The following is a 25305-nucleotide window of genomic DNA, read 5'->3' as shown; positions in this document are numbered from 1 at the left end:
ACGAATTGTTTTGGTAACAATACTAAAATCACATACTCAAATGGGATTTCGTTTAAAATTGAAATTTTGAACCTGCGCCGTTTTTGCTTGTTTGCTATTCAATTTGAAACACGCAGAATTCATAATCGCCGGCGGGAGCCACGAAAGCAAGAGCGGAATGAATTTTCGCGAACGCACAAAAGCCTAATAGAGTTTTCAATAATTCACTGGAAACGCACTGTTTATTTATTTGCCTGCGCAGCGAGCAGGTGTTATTGTTATCGTGAAAATGACCTACTTCAATGGCGTACAATCGTTACGCCGTTCTTCTTGTTTGCTCAAAATTGTGTTCGCTTTTTGTTTTGCAGACAAATATAAAATTTGTGTTTGTAGATACAAAAAAAAAGAAATTTTACAGCTAGGAGTTTTTTTTGCTAGATGCCCGCAAGAATTTATTGGAATGACTAACCAATATTTTTATAACTGACCATAAATGTGTTAAAGTGATTTAATCTCTTCATTTAGAAGCGTACAGGTTCATAAATAATCTAACTTTATAACATAACGAGTACTTTATACGGTAGATAAAATATAATCGTTTTTATTAGTTCCTATATTTTTTAATATTTAAGTTAAATTAATTTTCCTTTATATGTTTTTAATACTTTAACTCTTAACAAAGAAACTTTCAAATACAAAACAATAATTTGTAGTCACAGTGTGTATTTTATTTTATTATTACTCAAGAATAAAGAAGAACGTATTAATGTGCTCGAACCTCAGTGAACTTCAAACCTTATAAGTTACATGTTACCTAGTTTCAATGATTTCTTCTTTCCTTTCGTTTCTATTTGCCTATGGTTATTATTGAATTAGGCCCGCGGCGAACATAAAACACGCTTTCGATTACATACGAAGATATGAGCAAAGTTTGCATGTGAAAATAATCGAAATGTACAACAGTATGTTTTATCATTGTCAAATTATACATTTACATTGTATTTTTTATGTTTATATGGGTGCGGGGTTAGAAATTTGAATAAAATAAAATAAATATTTTTGCTGGAACATCGAAATTTCACATAATGTAAAAAAACGTGAATATATGAATATAAATACTCATGGTTGTCAGTTTTTCACAATAAACACAATCTACGACATAATAAATATTTGAATTAATCATAAATGCTTATTTTGGATTGTTATTTTGTTTGTTGTCTTTATGTTTATATTATAAAACAAAGTCGCGTTAGTTACAGCATTTAAAACTCAAGTACAGCTGGACATAGCTTGATCATCTATAATTTGTTGGATTTGTTTCTACGTCGAATGGCAGAATAACTATTAAAATATCAAAAATTATAATGTAAAGAGCGATAAATTTGAGTTGAAAATTGATATAGGTACAAATGCAAGCATTGTTATAGTTCACGATTTGAAAACGAGATGGCGTTAAAGGGCATTATTTGCAATTGTTATTTCTTTCAAATAAAATTGCGAATGTTATTGATGGAATCGATACAAACTATAGTCTTGAACAAGAAAGTAAAATTTAATTACATTTTTACAAAAAACAACAAAGTCTGAGTCGCAGATAAAAGCTAGTCGGATATATAATAGAGTATTAAATGTTCGGAATTAACTTATTAGCTTTTAAAACAAAGACTCTTTCACAAGTCATTCAAAGCCATTTATTTTCTTTGTTCCCATTTGGCAAATGTGGACAATTGTTTCTTTAGGCTGGCCGCGCATTGTTTTTGTGCGTTTTTGTTCGCCCCGCATGCGTACATGTTTTCATTGGTCACTTTGTGAATGACACTTGCATTATCTGTTTCATGGGTTCTCGGAACAGCCCGCGCGCTATCGGTCCGGCTCTCTGCGATCATGTTCATCATGTTCGCCGGCTCGAATTTTCACGCACCATAAAACGCTCGCTCACACTTACTTAATCTCTGACTGACATTTCAATTTCCTCCGCGCTCGACGCGCATCGTTTTCATCCCTCGAATTCATTGGTTCATTGAATCCGTTCATTTCATCACACGCTATCATCAAAATGCTTACCTGAAACAAAGAAAAAACCGATTAGTTTTATGAGAAACGCAGTTTGTTGAAATTTAATCAACATGATTATATTTGATAATAGATTTCATTGTAACAGTAGTCAATACTTTTAGAAACGTTTTTCTTTTCCTTTTTTTGTAATTTATTTGCTTGCTTAAAGTCTTTGATGCTGCGCATAGAAAAAAGTAATGGCAAACTGCGTGAAAGAATTTCTTGAGTTGACAAAGTTGGCTAAATAGATATCAGCCAAGAGCGCCGAGCAAGAAGCGGGCAAAGTGAAGGAAAATCGAGCGTAAAGTGAACGCCGGCATGGAAGTGGAGAGGACACTCCTAGAGTAATATAATTTCCGGACATCGAGCCGTCAAATGTATTGACACTGATGTAATTAACATCGATCCACTCCACATTTACTCAAGGCACCTACACATCACGATAATTTGGACATGGAACAAAAATTTGTTTTCAAATAATCATAAAATTTCAACAAAAACATTAAAAATGTTAAAATATTAAATAAACTCTGTAAAAGAAACTTTCGTTTAATCACTTGATACTTAACATACTATTAATAAACATAGAAAACGTTTTTAAGGACAATCAAATATTCTGTTTAATTTGATTTAATGAGCGCGTAAATAGTTAATTGGTGCATTAAGTCAACGAGAACGCATGATGTTGTAAACGTACCCCATAACGCAGCCGTGTGACAACAGCAAAGTGTTTAATTAGGGAAATTGCTAATTACTAACTGTCGGTTTGGATACTTGGCTAGCACACTGAGCTGAAGTTGAGATTACCTTTGTTATCACCTCTGTTATCACCAGCCTAGCACTCAGTTAAAATTATTAGGTAAAGCAAAAGCAGAGGGAATTAGAAGCATCTTTTCCATTTGATATGATTATACTGCGGAATGTGAGTGCGACGTTTTATATTCACTGTTTTAGTACGAGCTACGGTGTCATTTCATATATTATTTGCACGTAATTAACATTTTTAATTACAGCATTACTATTTTTTAGTATTGAAGTAGATGACTATGCATTCCACTTCTTAGCATTCAGCTTGTAGCTTTCAACTTTCAACTTTTATCCTCATGCATCGTCCTTATTCGTTGGCCTTTTGGCACGCCGGAGCTAAAAACGATGCGCTGGAGAAACGCGGAGTGAAAATTTGCAATAAATTCCGTCGCGTTGCAGCGTTTATTTCTCTTTTATCACTTTTATTATCGCACTGTAAGAGCGCGCCAAGCTCGCTCGCGACACCAGGTCGTAAAACACGCTCGTGTGTTTACCACCCCCGCAAAAGCATGCGCTGCACTCACGTCGCCAGCAGGACGAAATTTCATCCGTACGCCAATCCGGTGGATTCACTGCTTTAGTGACACTTTTAATGAAAATTTCTTGCATTTTAATTATGATTCAACTTTACGACTGGTTTGTTTGCACAAGGAGTACGATTCAAAACAAGCTAACAGTCGTTATTTTTTTTATTTCAAATGGGATAATAAACGATAAGCTATAATTTAATTTTTAATTAAATAAATAACCGTTTAAACTGCACATAAAACACTCAACTATGAAACAAATCTCGGAGGTTATTTTATGAGTGTTATCCTTTTTATTCAGTTTCACATTTTTCTTATAAAACAAAGATTGTTTGAACTTACTTGATCCTCTTGAGACTTACGGTTTATATTGCGTTAGGTATTAGGCTTTGTGCGAGTTGCCTGATCCTTGAAATGTACTACACAGTCAGGACTTTCACCACTACATGTGGGCCAGTTTAGAGAGATAGAGGAGTTTCTGGGACCAATTAGGTAATGCGATCGGCTTACATACGACGCGCTAACATCATGGAAACTAATACAAACTAATAACACAAGTCCAACTAGTTGATGAAAATGTATCTTGTCAATGATCATGTTTCATAAAGCAGACACTCTTTGAAGTTGGATAAAATTAGCCAAATAAAATATTAAAATGATTAATTTCGGATGCAATTTGAAGAAAAAATTTCAACAGCATAAACCATTCGTGTTAAATGTAAGAAGAGATAAAATTGAAAATGTGTGGTGAAAATGAGTGCGGCGCGCATAAAGACATCGGTTATTATTAAGTCATGCTCGCACCGACCTGCGAAAAGAACAACGCTCGCCCTCGGCAACGAAAAAGTACGCGACCCAAGACGAGTGTCGGAAAGAGGCGAGGGCGGAAAAGCGGTCTTCCGGGAATAGCGCACCGCATGCCGCACGCTTGGCGAACCCTGCCGTTTGGCTACTAACCGACTATTATTACATCTTTAAATTTATTATCAATTTTATCGTCGCGCGCTCGTGCCAAGACGTTCCGGAGTATCGCTTACGCTAGGAAATTTGAACTTTCCACTTTGGAAATGAATTCTTGGCGCTTGGACATTCTTTCGTTTTATTATTTTTTAAAGTGGAAGTTTTTCTCGCAGTTTTGGTGTGAATAGGTTAATTTTATTTCCAAGAATAATTTATTTATTTGCATAAAACGTATTATTTTACTGTTTTAAAGAAAAATTTCGTTGAATTTTATTTGTTTTGTTTAGGTTATGTTAATGTAACTATTCGGAATAATATAAAACATATTCTTTCACACTTGTATTTTGCAAATAATTGCCTTTAAAGTTAAAATATTTAATGGAATTAATATTTACCTGTTTTGTAAGGAATGAAATTAAAATTTTCCGTAAATTATTCAATTTTTTCTAATGATTACACAATAATTTCAAAAATATTTTTCTTTCATTTGCCCGGATGGAAATATTCAATTATTTAAAGTTCGCACAAGTGTTTGCAGAAATTTCTCTCTCAATTATCGCGCTCGGCTAAATTTTCGCCTGACTTGCGATGACCCGATGATATTTCGTTTCACTTGCGTTCGCGTTTTTGGATATTACGTACCTAAATCGATAGAGATTAGCAATATCAATGCGTGCTTGTTGAAACCTGCGTGTATTCCGATGAATTGTATGGATTCTTTTATACTCGACTAGTTTTATTCCGATATTAGATTCGTGAAACGCGCGCGTGTTGGGCCGCACTCAGGCGCACACTTTAATGCTTCGCGCTGGGCGAACCGCGACGGACTATAAATGTTTGAAGCGATTGAGAAGCATTGTGCTGTCGCGTCCGCGTGTCCTCCTCATGTCCGTCCGAATGGATTGGATGGGATGACACTTTACGGTCTTCACCTACGATGTGGGTTTACAAGTAGTTCAGCACATGAATGGCTGCGAAAACTGAATTCATCGATTTTATCAGCTCGAAAAACATTAATACGGTTGAATTGGATGTTTTTCTGAAAGTAAATATTTGGATGAAAATTGTGCTAAACACTTTATTTACTTCTCAAAATAATTGTATTATTGTGTGATGTAATATAATTTCTCCAGGACATGCATTTCTCTCAATTCGTCACATCAAAGGTTCTCAGAAGACCGTTGAAGCATCGATTAAGAACGTATGTTATTCCAACACACGCGCAGCATCCCGTTATACGTTTGAACACATTATGCGCTCTCAGTTCCAATCGTCTAAGTACTGTTTGTGATGTAAATTGCTGCCAGCATCGCCGAGATGCAAGTAAATATGAAAATAAAAAATAAAATTTTATCGTCTTGCGATGCGACGACGAGAAAGTAAAATGTCAGTAGGTTTCTTACGTGCGCACGTCTTCGGCGTGCCTTTATAATTAGTATTATTAACATTTAAACAACTTCTTTTTTACTTACCTACTCGCAGACAATTCACCAAGTATTTAAAAGCATAATTTATTAAAATAACTTGTAAAAAGTAACAAGTTGCATTTGAAACTTCAAGTTTTTTGTGTCTTTTTAAGGAAGGTATTGAAACTATTTAATTTATTCAAGTCTGCATTGACAAGTGTTGATGTTAAATGTAATTTGAGCATTTATGCTAATTTTAACTTCTTAAACTATCACAAACTTGTTATAAGTTAAAAGTAAATAACCTTGAACTTAATAAGTAACGTTAAGTAAATTCACAACAGAATCGTTCAAAACTTATTCCAACGAATTTGCCTTTGCATAATAATTTCCTTTGATATTTTCATTGTTACGCAACAATCTCGCTATCTGATAATCGTGATGAAGAACATGGAATAAGTTAATTACGAATGAATAAACACGTCGTCTTTATGTATATGTCGTGACACGACGTTTCACCTTTCGATTTTTTCATTTATGAGAATTTTTACTTCACGACAATCAATCTCATCTCAGCTTCAATAGCAGACAATAAAAATTAATTAAATTGATTTGACGGTAGGAGATATTCTTTTTTATTGCAGTAATTTATGTAATGAATTATCTTATCATAGTGTTAAATCAATGGACAATCGCAATTCTAAAGATAGAATAAAATTAATAGCTTGAATAGGTATTAGAGGTTTAAAAAAAATTTACATTAACATTAGCAACAATACATGCGTTTTAATGCGTTAATCCTTTCTATTATTCCTAGGCGAGTAAATAAATATAAATAAAGTTCATTACCGATTACTATACGCTATAAAGTTTTAATAAACATTATAATATGTGTTTTGTTATCGCGAATCAAAGTATTTGTTGTTAATATGTGTTAATGGAATATTTATACGATGTGCAACAATAGGTGCGTCAGGACCTTGTGAAACCGCAATAAAATTATAATTTTATTTATAATTATTCTTTGTACCTATATTTATCATTTATTAATTAAATTTAATAAAAATTGTTGTTGATATTTTAAATAATGTGAACTGAAGAAAATTCTCTGTAACTAGATTTAAATATTTAAAATTTTGAATTATTTGTTGACCTTTCATAAATTTAACGTGATGTGTGTTTAAATATTTTATGTTGTCACGTCTTCAGCGGTTTGCGGATGGTTTTAAAAACCACCGGGAAGTTTCCACAAACTCGTTTACGAAACTGTAACTTTTCCACCAGCGAAAAACGCGTGCTTGTCGACGTATTCGACTTTTTTCGAAGTCGATTTCCTTAACTCGCTTTCGGCGTTTCAATTTGCATCTTTTTTAAACTTTGGCCACTTTTCAAAACGCGGCGGTATCGCGTTGACACTTTAATGCTCGATTACCTCTGGTTATTCATTTCTTACTTCAGAGAAGGAACTTGATATACAAAAAGGCATAATAACCGTAAAAATTTCTTGGAAAATATATACAAAACTGGTTTAGTTTAATTCTTCGTTTCTGGATAATTTTGAAAATCAAACATTTTAGTGTTTTAAAACTTGGGGGTGAATAAAAAAGTTTGTTAAAGGAAAGGTGGGTTGTATTAAAGAGTCATAATCCGTTTTTAAACGATTTTATGCTAATTCAGGGCTATTTGAAGTCAATTTCGGACTTAATCTAATTTCTCTATCCAGACGCTTCATGCTTACAGCCAAATCGTTTTTGAAACGAAATTGGGGGAGATAAGAAAGTAAAAAAAAATTTAAACTTCTGTTTATTGTTAAATTTTACCCTTAGATTTAGCCTATGAACTCAGAAGTATAAAATCAAATATAAAAAAGTTAAATATTTGAATTTTTTCTTTGTTATCTAGAATACTCAGTATTACCGCATATTAATTAAATTATAAGCTCATTAATAAACTTCACCTTTGTTTCGTAGAATATAAATTACTCAAGATTTTCTATGAAAATTTTATATTTCGCGCATAAACTAGCATTCTGCTTTAGTCATTGTCTCTGTACCGCGGTTAATTATCGTCAGCCATTCATCACAAATGCTGAAATTGTATTCCTACTCATGTGCCTCCGTACTAATTGTGCCGCCGCTAGGCGCGCACCTTCCCACGCCGCCTCCGCGCTACTTTCCTTCCTTCTAAGCAGGATGCAACTTGGAGGCACGCGGCGCACGCTCGTATCTTTTCCTGCTTCCGTGCCATTATCCGAAATGATATATTACTAATAATAATGCCATGTACCTTTTAGTAGCAGCGCAGGCTTTCCAATTTTCCGAGCCTCCTCCTTCCGTGTGCGCCCACCCCACTCATCATAAGAAAGGATCATTATAAATTCACCTTGAACATAAATTACTTGGGAAGCGTTGGTGGCGCAGGAGGGCCACGTGCAATCGAACATGGCCGAAAAATACTACGCCAATCTCGAAGATATCCTGTTTCCTTCTTGGCTTACAAAATGAACAACGAAAAAACAGGGGAGCAAAATGAAGATAAAATGGATTTATGATGATAATGCATAATGAAAAATAATTACGGTGTTTTAATTGAATGTTTTTTAATGTTTTCGAATTGTAAATCATTATAATTAAGTAAAAACCGTTTTATATTTTGTCAACAAAGAGATACAACTATAATTTCGTTGTTTCAGTTTAATATAAGCTTAATATTGTCGTAAACAATATTGTTATACATTAAATTAAATCTTTTATATTAAATTTAATTTACTCGTGTACATTTGCATAATGTAATTCTGTTATTCTTGAATTTTGATGAGAAATTAAGGAAACATGCACAAATAATTTTAATGAAATAAATTTAGTGCGGTATCATAATGAAACACCTCATTATATAATATTATATCACCTCATATCGCATTATCCTTATCACGTTTTCAGGCCTCACGCATGCACGCACCTCGGATAACATCCGACGCTTAACGCCCCAAGCTCAAACATAATAGTGTTACAAGTTCTGAACGCAAACCCTTCATTCATCCCTCATCCCGTCCTCGTCCCCGTCCTGTTTGCACCTCCAGAGGTGGCACTATGCGGCTGGGGACCGCAAGGATCTCTCCGGCGTGCGTGCGCGGTCGTGCAGAATAAGACGGTGTGAAATATTCATGGCGGTTGTTAACGGTGCGCCCGCTTAAATTAAATGCCATATTTACGGCGTCATAAGGCACCAAGGCGACAGGACCAGTATTCCCAGCCAAGGAAGTCAAGGAAAGGGAGCACACCGTAATGTGGGCACGTACCTGAGTGCCAGCTCGATTTATTTCGGTTTTATTGGATCCTAAATAATGCATTGGAGCAACAAGCATGTTTATGATCTTGTTTCGTTTGGTCCTCTAGGAATTAACCACAGAATTATTACGATAGGCAAAATTTAAAATTATAAAATCACCAGCATTACACCACGAATAAAAGACGATAATGAGCGTTTTGTGCTAGTTGAATGCATTGTCATCAGCACGTTTTGCTGATGGAGAAAACATTTATAAATTTTTAAAGTTTTAATCATGAAAAATATAAAACTGCACGAATTTATCAAACTGCACTTACGTGTTTTGTGCCATGAAATAATTTTATGAAAAATTAAGGCATGTAGTTGGGATTAAACTGCGATTAATTATACAAGAATGACGTAACAAAAGAGTGCGCGTAGTGTTTGTCATGCGGCGATGCTGATGTTTGGCCATTTATCATGCGGGTAATTTGTTTATTTGCCGATGGAAACGAAACAGCTCACTGTTCACCTGTGCGGCAAAGAGTAAACGATGAGTGATTATTCAAAGCTGTCAGCGCAGCATTTAAAATAAATAGTTTTTCATGCACAAACAAATAATTAACGAAAAACGTATTAAAATATTATTCCGATATCAACCCGATAATACATGTTTAATAAAATTTTCAGTATTCTATATATAATATTATTTTTTACTTAATATGTTGTTTATTTGTATGCCAACATTTCAATAGAATGCAGTCGTGTAATAACTGAATTCGAAGTACAATCGCGAATTGAAAGCACGAAACGCCAACACAACAATGAATCCAGAAAGCGCAGCATTCGATACACTAACAGAAATGGGTTGTCATAAACAGGGAGAGAATATAGTTATCTACCTATCAAACGCAATGTATTGTGAATCTTATGTAACATATAAATAAATAGCGTAAACTTTACGTAATCAAAAAATATAACAAATGATGTTTCTATTAAAATTAAATTATTCATTTGACATGTAGATAAATATACATTGTAATGTTTTGATCCACCTCGTTGCGGGATGACGCGGACGACAATGACAACTTGGATAACAGGACGACAAGGGTCAAGCCCTGTTAATTCCTCGCCCTGGGCGCGATGCTAAGCCACAAACTACCTTTAAACATCCGTCGAAACAGAACACCGGCGGAAATTCAACAAAATTACCATCATTATTATGTTAACATTTTAAAACGTTATTTTTAATACTATTATTATTATTTCAGTGTAAAGGTAGCAGGGACAAAATTAATTAACGAATAATTAATGTGCCATCACTGACACTTCAGTGGCTTCAGACCGTCAGAGTGACTTTTGCTTCAGTTTCGACACGCCAAGGGCGATGCGGCTGATGTCGATAGCGCGTCGCGACGCAGTCGTCGTAAACTAATTTATGATGTGCTTTTAAAACTAAAAGCATTTTGCGACGCGCCCGTGCGATGGAGCGTCGAGATAATTAAAAGAAAACTCAATGTGCGTACGCGCACGCCAAGGAGCGTTTCCAATCGTGGATCGTGGCAATCGTAAATCGCGTCACTTAAAAATAAATTTGCTTTTTACTGCGCCCAGCCAGTGATGAACATCGCCAAGCATCAGTAATATCCGTGAAATACGTGTGAGTAATCAGCGAGTGATCTAAAATTAATGAATCATAAATTTACATTCGAAGGATTTATTTTTCCTTCAATATAGGTTATGTTTTTTCTAAACATTTTTTTTAGTGCTGCTCTTTTGGTATCTTGTTAATAAAATAAAACAAAAGTTTTTACAAGTGGTATTTTTAGATTTTGCAAATGAACTATTTTTGGATATTTTTGATGCTTGTTAATAATTTAAGATCTTTTCCTTGCAGCTGGAATTGACTAGGGTTTGACTCAATGGTTAATGCAGGTCTTCACGCCCGAGTCGACACGTAGCCATGTTGATGTCGGTTGTCACCCCGTCCGGGATGACTTTGCGGATACATTACCAAGCTCGGTGTTTTCCTTCCGAAATGAAACTTTGACCCGCCCCTGCTCTTGCATTATGTATTCACTTGTTATCAATTATTTATTACGTCTTTATTATTTAATGCACCTGAGGGCTGTGAAAGCATTTACGTAATTGAAAAGCGAGAGAAACAAAAATTTGCTTAAAAAGGAAACAATGATTATTTAGTTTTTGAATTAAATTAGATTTCTTTGCAATCAGAGATTTTAATTGAATATTCTCAAAATAACTGAGGTTATTCCTGATTCAAAATATTTTAAATAATTAAAATAACCCCGGATCAACACTGATTCGGGATTCAAAACCGCAGGTTCGAATAATTAATAACATACGCCGTGGTTTTATATAATAATAAAGGATCCAATCTCTCATTGGCCCAAATGACAAAAATGTTCGTAAATATTTTACGATCGGTTTTACCGACGCGCGGGGTTGAGAGGACGAGTTACCATCGAGTTTTATTGTGAACGGGCGAAAGTCGCCCTTTGGCATAGCGCGTCATAGCAACACCCCATGTTCGCCGCCCCTCAGTCGCTCTGCGACTGAAAGTGGAAAATGTGGAGAGTAGACGAGAAGAGCGAGTGGAATTTCAACCCGTGGAGACAAAATTACACTTTAGAAAGAAATTGTAATGATCTTCCTAGAATTCAACCAATTTATGTTTTAAAATTCTTAGGTATCTGTTACAGGTAGTGCTATAAATGTATTATGAATACCTTTCATTCACATTTGTGGAATTTTTCATTTTATGAAACCATAGAGAGCTCTTTATACACATATCCAATTTTCCAGCGACGTGTTTTTTTTTCGAGAAGTTTTCTAGCATATTTGTCCCGTCTGCCAATTTCCTGCTCGCATTTCTTCAACCGACTGGCAAATAGTTCGGAATTCCGTGGGTCCGTCGAGCGCAGGTAAATTATTTGCGCGTTGCTCGCGGCGAGCGGAAAATCAAAAGAAAAACGTTAAAAGTGCCTTCATTAAAATTCCTTTGCAATTTTCCTCTTTTCGGCGGCGGCGGGCGTGTGTTTTTTTCTTTTTTCTGTTCCTCGTCCTTAGCGTGTGCTTCATCGGTCGCACATTTCCTGGTTTGTCAAGAGTCGGCACGACTAAGGACCGCCGTGCCGGGACGCATTATATTTGCATGATATTTATTCAGGACGCGACCTCTGTGCTCAACCATCACAGACTTTGTTTTTCACTCGTTTGCACTCAATAATTTTCATCAAATCGACGGTACAAATATTTTTCTGCCATTTATTGTAATTTGTATGGCAAATATTGCCAAAAAACAAAATTTACAATAATAAATAATAATATTATATTCTAGTATTAATAATATAATATTATGTTATATTATATTATATTATAATGAATGCAACGTTGTGATATTTTCCAATTAAAGTTTGTTTGCCCTTGGCAGAAAAATAAAATAAGCAAACTGTCAAAATATCAATATGAGCAATGATTTGCGGTACGAGTCTTTCACAACAAATCAGTTTTTGAATCCGAATCAGAATGGGTGTGGGCGAAAAGCGCGTGGAAATGGAAAAGTGAGTTAGGGTGGCGGCAGCAGCGTTGTCCCGCTCGGTCCGCGCCTCGTAGATCTAATTAAAATCAATTTAACTTTGTGATTCTGTTGATTAAGCATTTAATAGAGTGAGAAAATCCCGGCAACGCATTTCGTTAATTTCATTTCGGATTATTTCAAATTAAACTCGAGGATTACGAAGAAAACAACGGTAAAAATAAAATTCAATTATTATGAAATTCTTGTATGGAAGCCTTTTTTTTTCAAAACTATAACATTTAAGCAATTTTAGCAGAGTGCGTTTAGTAACCACCCTCGTGATTACGATGAAATATGTATGCTGTCTCGCTTGCGCTTTTGAAGTGAGGGTGCAACACACGTCAACCGCCAGCAGCCAGCCGCCAGTCGGCAGATTATTGATTTATGCGAGTCCGATGATACTCTCGACTGCGAGCGACTTCCGCATGAATGCACCCCGCGCTCGCGTCGTGCACAACAACGCGCTGGGCGGCGGCGAGAGGCAGCCGTGGGGCGGGGAAGCGAGACGCCGGGAAGTTGAATGCTGCCACATGTTAGGGGGACGCATACACAAGATTCCACATGTTCTTAGAAACTTTCAAATCTGTACCAACTCAAAAGTCAAGCAAATAAATCTCTATCTCTTGCATTTTATAATGTAACACCGAAAGTAATAAATATTTGTGTTCGACTCAATTTAAGTATTTTGATTACAGTTATTTTAAAGCTTTATTTCGTTCGGGTGTTAAAACTGCGTGAATTTGTTTGATCTGGTTCTTGCAACTGGCAGGTGTAACGATTAAGTTTGAGGTTCTTGAGTACTGAAATCTTGAAAGAACGTTACTTCTGGAAGGCCGCGGGTATACCTGCGAGCGGTTCTGCAAAGTGGCAATACATCTGCCCCACATCAATAACGCAAAGTTTGACGTTTTCCCACCTTTTGCCTTCCAGTCTACGCATCCGCAACACGCCCGACGTGATCTCGGATTCCAGCAAAACCGAAAGACCGGAGGCGGCAAAGCAATATGTTCTGATGGCATTGTTCTCCTTGCTGTTTACGCTCGCTCGCGGGGCAAGGCAGGTAGCGCGCCGGATTTGTTTAAAAGTTTGTATATAAGTGAACTGATGTTTGAAAGTAACCGCCGAATGGCGCCAAGGCGCTATGCCACCACGACTGCCAGTGGAGTTTGCTAAGCGGCTTTCTAGACGTTGAAGGCGGTATTAAGACAAGCGAAACGCTGAGAAGACGACTGAAAATTGCAAACTTTCACCTTCTTATAGATCTGCTGAGGCGTAGGTTTATGTTGTGTGTGGGATAAACGTCAACTTAGTTTAAGTACTTACTTGCCAGGTAATTTTAAAACATTTTTAAAAATGAAATAAAAAAATTATTTTTTGAAATACTTTAAATATCCACCTTAATTCCAATCCAATCGTTTTTAGTATAAAATGTAATTAATTATTTATAACTTTTTTAATTAAGACTTAGTATGTGTCGATACCATCAATATGATCCGTAATTTTATTTTAAAGAAATGAGAAATGCTATTAATGCACCCTAGCGCCATCTCGGATTCAATTATTTATCTATAATTATGATTGGGACTCAATTTTCATTCTTATTTTATCATCATATTTTATTTAACACTCTTTTAATCATAAATTTTTATATTTTAATAATTATACTGTTATTTTGGGCAAAGACAAATCCAACAAATCATAAATCATCAAAATTTGTTCAGTCGTTTAAGAGTTATAAATGCTGTAATTAACACGACTTTGTTTTATATAGAGATATAAAGATAGTAACACAGTAATTTATATTTTATGTCTCTAATTTAAACATTATTGCTATAGGTAGATGCAAAATCTGTAATTTATATCCGATCTCATGTTCAGGATCACACTTCAGGACTTTACGTCGCCGCGCCGTAGATATGTGCTGGAACTTTGCATTAATTTGCTTTAATTCGCTTTAATTCGCATTAATTATACAAAAGTTGCCCACCGTTCCAAGACAAACTCAAACAAATTCTGCCGCTGATTGTTTGCCCCCGCACTCTTCATCACGCTCAGGCCGCCTGGTTTCCCACTTTTGCCTCAAAGTTTGGTCAAGTTTCAGCCATGGGCGAACTAATTCAGCGCTCAATATTGACCTTATGTAATATATTTGCTTGGAATTTATAATTTAACCAAACATACAACAAATACAAATGGTTGCATATTTTTATACTCGTAGAACCCACAAAGTATGAATAATAAACTGTATTAGAACCAAGAGAAGAGCTTATTTTTACAGCTTCTCAAAGACTGTAAAACAACATTTATTTTCTAAACAAAGGTTTTACAAAGAACATGAAGAAATTTTAGTTTTGAAGAAAATAATACGCAATACAACATTTATGTTACAGTATAATCTATATTCAGAAAGTATGCATTTTAGAAATATTATTTCACGATCTGATAATTCTACTAATAGGTACTAATGCCTTTGCTAAGCATGATGCAAGTCCTACATGTGTTAATAACACCGAAGGGGAAAGGACCAACGATCCCAAACAAACAGTATCCTTCCGTCGCTCTCCACACAGCACACACCGACCGAAAGAGGGAAGCGGTAAAATCTAACCTCACATTGCACTGCGAATAGAAGCGGATCTGTGAATCAAGAACACTTGAATGTCTTTGGAACGCATACAACGCATATAATCTTTAGAAACCTTACATAAACCATGCCTTGGTTAGAAGTTGATGGGTTTCGCTTAGCAATTTAGCTTTGTCAAAATCAATCTTGAATTGAATTTTCGAGATTAACTCTAAATTAATATATTGAAGGCTCAATGATATGTTTATAATTATTGTATTTTGATCATTATTGATGGCTAATATTATTTGAAGAATAAGCAATTTAATTGCATGAATTTAACTGTGTCTAATTGACGAAGCAATACAATTAAATGGAAAGCATCTTAGGTATTCGTGAAAGGAGGAGAATTATAATGTAACCTATTCAAATTATTAAATTTGAAGGGGAAGGGGAAGTAGTAGTAGTACTTATATCTACTACTATAAGTAGCTAATTAGACGTAGAGAGAACCATTTTCTTAAGTTTACAATAAAATAATCATTAAAGTCTGATTGCAGCTTATTTTAAGGTAATATTTTCCTAATTTGAAACATTGTCTTCATTTCCTATTAAAACATAGTAATAGATAGCAATTGACGAGGAAGTAATCCATTGATTACTAATGACATCTTCCAATAAATAGATCTAATCAAATTGCACTGATACTCTCCAAAGTTCTAAAATTGCAGCTGTGATTTCAGTGAAAACTGAAGGATCTGCAAATCTGAGAGTGGTTAATCAAATCATTGTCAAAATCAGGAATCCATTCAGCTGAAGGCTTGCACGCGCTGGCAAATCGAACGTGAAATGCGAAACCTCGATGGTGGAGAATGTGTCGCACGATATGTGCATGCAAACTGTGAGCGCGTGCTTAGATTCGATTAGGCAGAAACTACCATTCCAATCAGCTCATTCTCCAGCGACTGTCTAAAGTGGCACGTGGTAAACACGTTCAATTAATCGTGCGGCGGACATAAAAATTAAATTAAGTTTCATTGCGGACATTGAAAACCTAATTAGTTGAGCTTAAAAATTACATGATATCTAGTTGCAGGTTGCGCTGGTGCGTTGGTGTCTGCTAATTGATTCAATTCGACGACACGCGCATTCAGGATGAAAATAAATGCGCTTGACAACGTGCGTGGACGTAGGCCAGTCAATCGAAACCATCATTGGATTACACCTTCGTAACGACGCATGATATATATTGTGAAGCCGAAAATGTCATGTCGCGTTAAAGTGGGATTATCCACTATAACATTGTGATAACAAATATCAAAGCAAATATGAAACATGGGCGAGTATTGTTTATTTCTGACTCATAGAATACGTGTTTCTATGTGGGTTTAATGTTGGTTATCAAACGAATGTGGAAAATTTATCCGTGGATTTTTAATGTGCACTGACGTACGTGCAGATTTTCTACCTAGCATTATAAAATCAAATGTAATGTAAGCTTTTCAAAGGACTGGCTTTCCATTTAGCTGAGTTTGGAAAGTATGGTGAAAGCGCTGAGAGCATTGAAAACACAGAAAATTATGAAAAGCCAAGTCTACATTACGTGGAATACTTGGGTAGACTTTTATCATAAATAAATTTTTAATTTTTTTTGTATTGAATAATTTGTTTACAGATTTTCCAATTCATTGAATGATTTTAAAGAAATTATTACTAAGTTGAATCAATATTTTTAGTACTTGCTACATTTCGATTGGGAAAGTTGGTGCATGTAAGGTATTTTCCACTCTCTTGAAATGTATTAGTAAATGGTTGGTTCGCGCGCACAATAGGCAAGTACACAAAAGTCGAAGCGCGGCACTCCGATTTCGCTCCGAGTTGTTCAAACTTAGCTCTTTTAGAAATAAGTTTTACGTTGCACGCTTAGGTACCATTGCTGCAGCGTTCCCATCGTTTGCTTCGATTCCACATAATCGCAATATTCGTGAAAGCTCGCACACCAAAGTTGGCAGCGAATAGAAGTGAGCAACTATAACTAGCAAATTACCTGTTTTGGATAGGTAAATCCGATGGTAAACTTGAATTTAAGTGGACACTCACCTGAAACACAAATATAAAATAATTAGAGATTTTTAAAATTTTTATTTGATTGTTTTGCAATAAAATCACTGCATACTTTAAATTTAAATCAAATAATATTGTTTTGTTTCAAATGTAACAGTAAATAAATGTAATTTTTTCATTTGTAGTGCTTAAATTGCATTTCAAGTTTTTAGCAACTTGTGTTCGTTTTTGTGCGCATTAACGTTCAATCCCCACTCGAGAGTTCGGAGTCCGGACATTAGTACCACTCCAAATCGTCTTTTTTGTTGACAGTTTCGCAGAAGCACGACTATACAACTGGCAAGTCTTCTTGTAAACTTTGCCCCATGTATTCAACAACCTATTAAGTTTATTTTTGGACATAACTTAAACAAAAATGAATACACACAATTTTTGCACAACATAAAATGTAAACCTCGCCTTCATCAATCAACATTTTCGTGTTTTCCATTCTCTCTTCCAGAACGTGTCTTGGGACGTCAGTTATAATCACACTGTGACATGAAAAACTCCTTTTCGGTTCTCTGTTAGGGTCTGTCTTTCTTAGTTCCTTAGTTGATTTCTTTGTTGTTGTTGTTTTTTAGGACTTTATTTTTGGGTGGTTTTTCACTTGGGTGTGGGAGTACAATTGTATGTAGGGTTTTGTACAGAACTCAGGAGGCTTGAAGGATTCAAAAAACGCAGAAAACTCCAAGGACTTTGGGAAGACAGATGCCGAAACAAAAAATACGTGCAATGTGCAACATGAAAAGCAAAAATGAAATGAAATTGAATTTTCTTGTATTTGTGGCTGTATCAATTTCAGAAACACGAATATTTTTAGATAAATTTTCAGTGAATTTATAAAAAAACTTGTTTATCCGTTTTGGGCTTGTCATATTTTCTCGCTTATAGACTCAGGCATCAAGCAGGCTTAGCCGATGATGTATGAACGCACATCCTGAAAGCGGTGTTTCCCAAAGCTTCGATTCGTGCGATTTTTCTTACTTTCCATGCACGCCAGCGCAATGAATATTTAGATAGATGGTTCGCTGTGCGGATGAATGAATGGGAAAGTTTTAAATTCAATTTAACTTGGTTAGAGGCGAATCTCGACGTTCCTAACTGCGTAATGTCGAAATAAAGCGAGTTAGGCGGCCGGAAGGAAAGCGATGAGGAAATCATATCGGAAACAGATACGAAATTTAGACACTGACAAAGTTGCCAAAGTATGGAAAAAATTGTTTGCAAAGCAAAAGATGCAAGCAGCGAAGAAGACTAAGATGAATATGACCTCTCTGTAGAATTGGAATTACTGATGTTTTTGAAGAGGGTTTCGAGGAAGAAAATGATGGATTGGGTCATAGAGAATATGCTGGATACAAATCTGAAGAATATGGATATTCGCGTAATAATCCAAAGGCAGGAATCATGGATTTAAAGTTTTATGATCAATAACTTAATATTACTTTCTGAAGTTTAAGATCGACGTTTTAAGTATTTTCGAAAACCGATTCAAATTATTTTCCTAAAAGTCTAGCAAAAAAATATTCATGTCGAATGGCATTTTGAAGTAAATACCTTTCGACAGACATTTTGAGGCCATTTATACCGTGTACATGATATCCAACTTCGCATCAAATACCGTAATGTGGGTACAGCTTCAAGCACACATCAGTTGGCGAGCATGATACCACGACGATTGAGTTGTTCCGCACGCAGGATCATTGTTGGGACATGGTCACTGTCGGATGTATCGCAACTATTGACAGGCTAGGGAGAGCGGCGTATTGTACTCCCCGGGCGCTGAATGCAATTTTCATATTTAACTGTCTATCAAAGTTTGCACGGTGTGCGTGTAACAAACTGCCCCTGCTATTGATTTCTTGCCGACATCGGGGTGAAAATGAATCGCAATGAAACGCAGTGACATTTGATTTTATTGCGATTTCAATTTCGACCGCGCGGAATTGAGTTTTTTGCGACGTGAAATGTCATAAATGGATATTTACATGCATAATAAACTTCACAACACAACTAACTTTTTATTTCAAATTAAATTCAACACAAATATTTGATATTAAATTTGTTTCTTTCATTATAAAAATAATAAAAAAATATATTTACATTTTTAAAAGCATTTTTGTGTTTTGTATTGCATAAAATGTGGGAAATTATGCAATCAATTAAAAATACAATTGAACTGTAAATTTAAACATCAACGAATCGAATAAAAATCAAGTAAATTGCGGAAAATTATATTTCTCGTGGAAATGTTGTTTTCGTCTGTTGTTCGTTGATGAAAGCAGCGAAATGTACGCACGCACGCCCTCGAGATATTTATCAGATTGTAATATCCGCTCGTGAACAAGTGAGGATGTGCCAAATTTCGTTTGGGCCTCTGAAACTTCAGCAAAAATAGGCGAAAAGCAATACCCACGGGCAATATTTTTATCGATGGTGCTATAAAATTATTTTTTATTTTTTGTTTACAACAGATATAATAATTACTACAATAAAAAATAATAATAATTAAACAGTGAACTTCTTTTTAATTTCACACCGATTAAATTTTTTATGGTGGTTTTAATTAATTATCTCGTGAAGACCGGTGATACTTGCTATTGCATAATAACATCCAATGTTTTTCTTCTTAATGAAGTTATTAAACTTTCCGTAACTTTATCCAGCAGCCAATCTACGACTTCCAGTCGCAAATGACAAACTTTTGAAAGTGTGGCGCTTACTTTTAAAATCAAAATGTCATTTAACTTTATTTAACTTCACAAAATGAATTATATATATATATATATATATATATATATATATATATATATATATATATATATATACCGTGTTAAAAACCTTTGCATTAAAAAGAATAAAAATTATAATTCTAATTTATTATATTGCGGTCCGTGTAATTCAATTCTGCTTTGTTCTTTTGTTATTTTACTAAAGCTATAAGTCTTTGTTTTCTTTGTATAGGTCATATTCTTTTCTTGAAACGCCGTTTATTGTCATCAAGATTAGAATGTCGTTGAGTTAATTAATATTTTTATGCGCCTCCAGGGTGCAAAAGTTGTCATTATTCATCAAACTTTGTTACTCCTGTTTGTTCCCGTAACCGACGTCTGTCGTGCGTTTTTTGTTTTTCTTTTCTTCATGCTTTGTTGAGAATGCCCTGTTGTGATTTTTTAATTACGAAAAGTTTTGTTTTTCTTTGCGAAAGTTTCAAGTTTGAACTAATTACTTTCAACTAAGTCTCTTCGAAGATTTTATAAGCACCAAACAGGAACTGAATACTCTATAAAGAAAAAGCCGGAAATAAGAATAAACAAAAGCGAAGTATAAAAAATGTGAACGTCACTCAAGCTTGCATAATTTTAAGGAAGTTTCCATTAAGGTGCGACGTTATTAAATTACGCTTGTTTATTCTTTTTAGTTAAACCAAAATGCATCAAAAGTTTCAATCTAATTTTCGCCGTACGTACCAAATAACATTGCTTTCATAACTGCACAAATATTCTTAAGTCTGTAAATTTTGAGTTGCTCGAATCCTTTTCAACTGTAATTTTAATGTTAATTAAACTACTCTTTGATGAACGAGCTTCAGCTGCAAGTTTTCGCGCATAACCTCGTAGCTGTGTTTATCCTGATGTATTCAGTGTTGTCATTAAAGCTACTATTGTTTTCTCCTCGAGGACTTCTGTGAGGATAACGAGCTGGATTGCCAGCGTGCGATAAAACAACGTCCTCGTTCCTGGTTTTAACAAGAACGACCAAAACCCGTCGCAGACCTCGCAAACTTGCGTTATTAATATTATGACAGTTACAATTATCCTCGAAAAGAGGATGCAGACAGTTTACACTTCAGGGCGACAGGCGGCGCAAGGCGGCAACAATGGTGCAACTCTAGGGTGCTAGAGGGAAACTCGGTGTTAGAAACAAAAGGAGTGAACGTCTTGCGCAATTTAAAATGACATCCAGAAGTTTAGATCCTAGCTGTGGGTCCTTTAAAATTACAGGCGCGTCTATAAACAGTTCGATTGTTTGAATGTTTAATAAAATCTCATAAAAGCAAATATTAAATTTTCTTATTTGTGTTTTTGAAATGTTATGCTGATCGTAACTGCAGCCGCATGCACTAACAACTTTGCCGCCCCCTTCTACTGACATCTCCTCCCGGCTTCTGCCGTCTCCAGTCGACAGAGGAGATTGCGTCTGCAGGCGCGTTGAATAGATTGCGAGTTTCAATTTCTCATTTCAGTTTCAATTTCAAAACGAGCGAGATTTCATCTTTTGTTTGCGCGTTCGGTTAAGTTTGCATGTTTGTCGCAAATCTCTAGCGACGCGCCTCAGAAGGAGCTAGTCCTTTGCAAGTTCAGAAACAAACCAAACAATTCAAATTAAAACTGGTTTCTTTCGCTCGTGATGCGTTTCATTTTGCGGTATTTTTAATGTTTTATTAATTTTTCTATAATTTTCAAGAATGGGTGGCAATAAATCTCGGCTTGGTGACGCCAACCGTCGGAAGTAAACACACCGGATGACAGAACAGCAGGAAGCTAGAAACCGCCAGGGAAGAAAAAAACTATTAGAACGTTGAGTCTGTCGCCGTGGAAAATAATGGCGTCGACGATGGTGATGTCACTCGATAATGTCGCGCGTGTTATATGTGTGTAACCTTGGGCACAAGTAGTCAAGTAGTCATGAGGTGAATAAGAAAATAGCAAATTACAATTTTCACGATACATAAATTATATTTAGGTTTCTAATTGATACAAATAAACAAATTACATATTTTTTTGACTTTTTGAGTGCACTGTTGTTATATTATTGTAACAAAAAATTAATATCGTGTTTTTCCAGAGTTAAATAACGCGGAAAACTTAAAATTTTTATATTGCCATATAAAACATACTTATTCTACCCCACATAACTTTACAACCCTTATATTTTTATTTGTGTTTTCAGGAATGTGGCTACTGTATGTTTAGAGTCAGTTAATGTCTGGTTTGTTGGTTTGTGCATCACGTCGAGAGGCATGCTGGAATCGATGCGATTCCCAAGCGCCAACGCCGTCTCCGTTCCCGCCGTCGCCGCCGCCGCCAGAATAACAATTAGGGTTTTACGTGAAACGTACGCCTCAATTCAGATATCCGGCGAAACCGAGCCACCACGTGCTTGCCACGCCTGGATGCAATTTACCAAAGATTATTTTTTTTAAGAAAATTAAGCAAAAAGTCTTAAAGTATTAAATTTATATAGTTACTCAATGAATATTTAGAATGGAAAAGTAAAATTGGGTTTATTAGGTTGTAAAAAACACATTTTATTTTTATTCCTATAAAATGGTTGGCTATTAGAAATAATTGTTATGTGTTTTGAATTTTATGAGAAAGTTTTGTTTGGAATTCAATAATATACTTGAGTTACTGGAATATTTGTGGCTTTAAATTATCGAAATAGTTTAAATGTATCATGTGAGTATCTTTGGAATGCTCAAAGCAGATTAACTGATAATATGTGATTTATTTATATTGTTCTTTAGGTATTTCTCATATTAACTATATAACAATATATCAAAATTGAAAATATTAAATTAAAAAATCAAAAATGTTTCCCACTCAACTTATGTTAAGATTCAATTGTTTCAATATTTTATATAATAATTTATAAGCAATTAAATATTGCTCCCATGCAAGAATTAAGTGAAATAAATAGTGTACTCCTTCAAATAAACGTAGTACAACTTACAACTGCAAAACGTTTTTACGTTCTGCAAAAGGCAAAAGAAAAGTGATCTCTTCGCCTTGCTGGAAATCGAAAACGTCGAATTGATGTTGTTCTCTTCGGCGCAAGCAGATAGTAATATATCCTGCCCTCGACAACCTTCTCTTCCGGGAAGGACTTACAGAGGTAAAAACTACGTCACACAAAAACACAATGTTTAGAGCTTGTGCGGAAGGGAAGACGTGGAAAACCACAATGCGCGAACATGAGAATCCGCTCAGAATACTGAACAAAACAGCGCAGCGCGGTGAGAAAGCAGTAAGGAAACAATTTCTTAACGCGAAGCTGGAATAATATATGTGATTGCATGAAGAACTCATGTTGTGAAGGAACACAAAACGGAGCACAAAAGACTAAATAAAACCAAAAGGGAGCAAACATGAAGCGCGAGTAAAACAATAAACACACACAAAATGCCAACAAAGAAAGAATTAGATGGATTGTTGCGAGGAAATTGTGTGAAAACACATTAATCTATTGATGAAGCCATTACATTATTTATGCTCGAGAAATCCATTAATATTATTACAAAAATTGAATGGAAATCTCGTATTTGCATTAATTTAATATGTTTATATATTACTAGCAAGTTCCAGACATAAAAATCTATACAAATTGAATCTCGGCCAAATAAATGACGAAGAAACTATTATTTGTAGCTTATCTCGATGTTTGTCGACTTTGTAGTGTCACAAACGATGCCAAAAGTAAATCTATGACACGATTCGGGGAGACCAAAGCGTCTGGATGATGTATGCGAATTCGAATTTTCCGATGCATTACACCGGCGTGAGATGCTGCAACAGCTGCAGGATACACACATTCCTAAATCACTGAAGGTACAAATTAAATTAACTAAGTTTTAAATACTTCAGAGTCTTTAATTTTAATTTTTGCTAATAGCTAAAATATTTCCTAGTCTAGTATAATGTGAGCATAGTATTTATAAGTTTAATAAACCTTTAAAAAGTTTTAATGGTTTGCCTTTTCTTGTTCTTTGTTTCTGGCTTGTTTATTTTATTTTTATTTTCTGGTTATCCCTCAGGCGGTTCGCACACTTTCAGTGTGAAAACTATAAACTACGAGCAAGTGAACAAAAAGTGAAAAAGTCGATAAAAATAAAAAATGTGAACCAATAAAATATCAGCAAAAATGAAACCGATGCAAGAATATTTCAAACTAAACAATGTAAAGATTACGAAATAAAATTTTGTAAAAATGTGATTTTTGTGTATAAATATTTATAAGAATTTTAAAAATAAAAATGCAAAATATATTTATTTGGTACGCATTTTATTTCTGTTCATTCAGATTACTCTGCTCGCTTTTTATTTAATTTTTACATCGTACTGAATGAAAGTACCTGCACTGCTTTCGAATTCGCATTCATTTGTCCAAAACAAAGACTTTTTCATGCTTTTATCAATTCGTAAAATATGAGAAAACCGCTTTGTGGGTTCGTATTTGCCTAAGCAGCGCGTACTCACAGAACAAAATCTGAAAATTTGCCAACCAAAAATATAAACGTATTAACCTTCGCTTACTAAGTCAAATTAAATTCGAACAAAGAAATATATTGTAAAGCTTTTAAATTATTAAATAAATCGGAATATATATTTAAAAATAAAATAAAATAAAATTATGATAATAATATTTGAATTTTATTCAGAAAATCAAAAATGAATATAAAAATCAAATCATAGAATTAGTGTCGAATTGGCATTTATTTTACGATCAAACTCACAAACTGAGACAAATGAAGAAAAAAAAACTGAAAGTATAAAGAATCAGGTGTGGTCCATAATTTTTATTACTCACATTAACGTTTTATTTTTATATTTTTATGTGAAATTCATTTTTAATACTTTTTTTATCGCTTTTATTCATACATTTACTAGTGGCGGCTAAACTTTTTGTAATGCTATTCAATCATAATAAAATTATATCACAATGGATGTTACAAAACATAAAACTAAAAAAAAAACATTTAAAATTACATCAAAAGTTTCAAAGCATAAATCGACATTTCACGGATAATTACCAGTGAAATGTAGAACAATTAAACAATAAAAACAGTCGACTTGCTTTGTCAGCATGGAGATTAAATGATTATGTACGTCGCCGGAGCGACATACCGCGAGTTCTTTCTTGCGAAGACGCGATTACGTCCTTTAAATAGACATAGCTCGAGTGGGATGCTGCGCCGGATGCAAATATGCAAATATGCATGCGAGATATGCCAGTTTCACCGAACGAAAATAG

General features: G+C 34.8%; 1 protein-coding gene across 2 annotated transcripts in view; it reads right to left on the bottom strand.

Moving 5' to 3' along the window:
* Positions 1-25305, bottom strand: part of LOC135790230 (poly(rC)-binding protein 3-like) — a 49677-nt gene that overhangs the window by 18118 nt on the left and 6254 nt on the right. Inside the window, exon 1 of one of the 2 annotated variants that reach the window (XM_065300327.1) lies at positions 4724-4957. The exons of the other annotated variant lie outside the window; for it this stretch is intronic. The gene's annotated coding sequence lies outside the window, so the exon portion shown is untranslated. Of the gene's footprint in view, positions 1-4723; positions 4958-25305 lie in introns of those variants that run through there. 2 annotated transcript variants of the gene reach the window in all.

Source organism: Atheta coriaria, unplaced genomic scaffold (genome assembly GCF_025399875.1).
Source record: "Atheta coriaria isolate IRGN ID8LTWV9N9 unplaced genomic scaffold, Caltech_Dcor_3.1 hic_scaffold_4_pilon, whole genome shotgun sequence".
NCBI lineage: Eukaryota > Metazoa > Arthropoda > Insecta > Coleoptera > Staphylinidae > Dalotia > Dalotia coriaria.
Note: the sequence above shows the minus strand (reverse complement) of the source record. Positions and strands in the feature narration are given on the sequence as shown.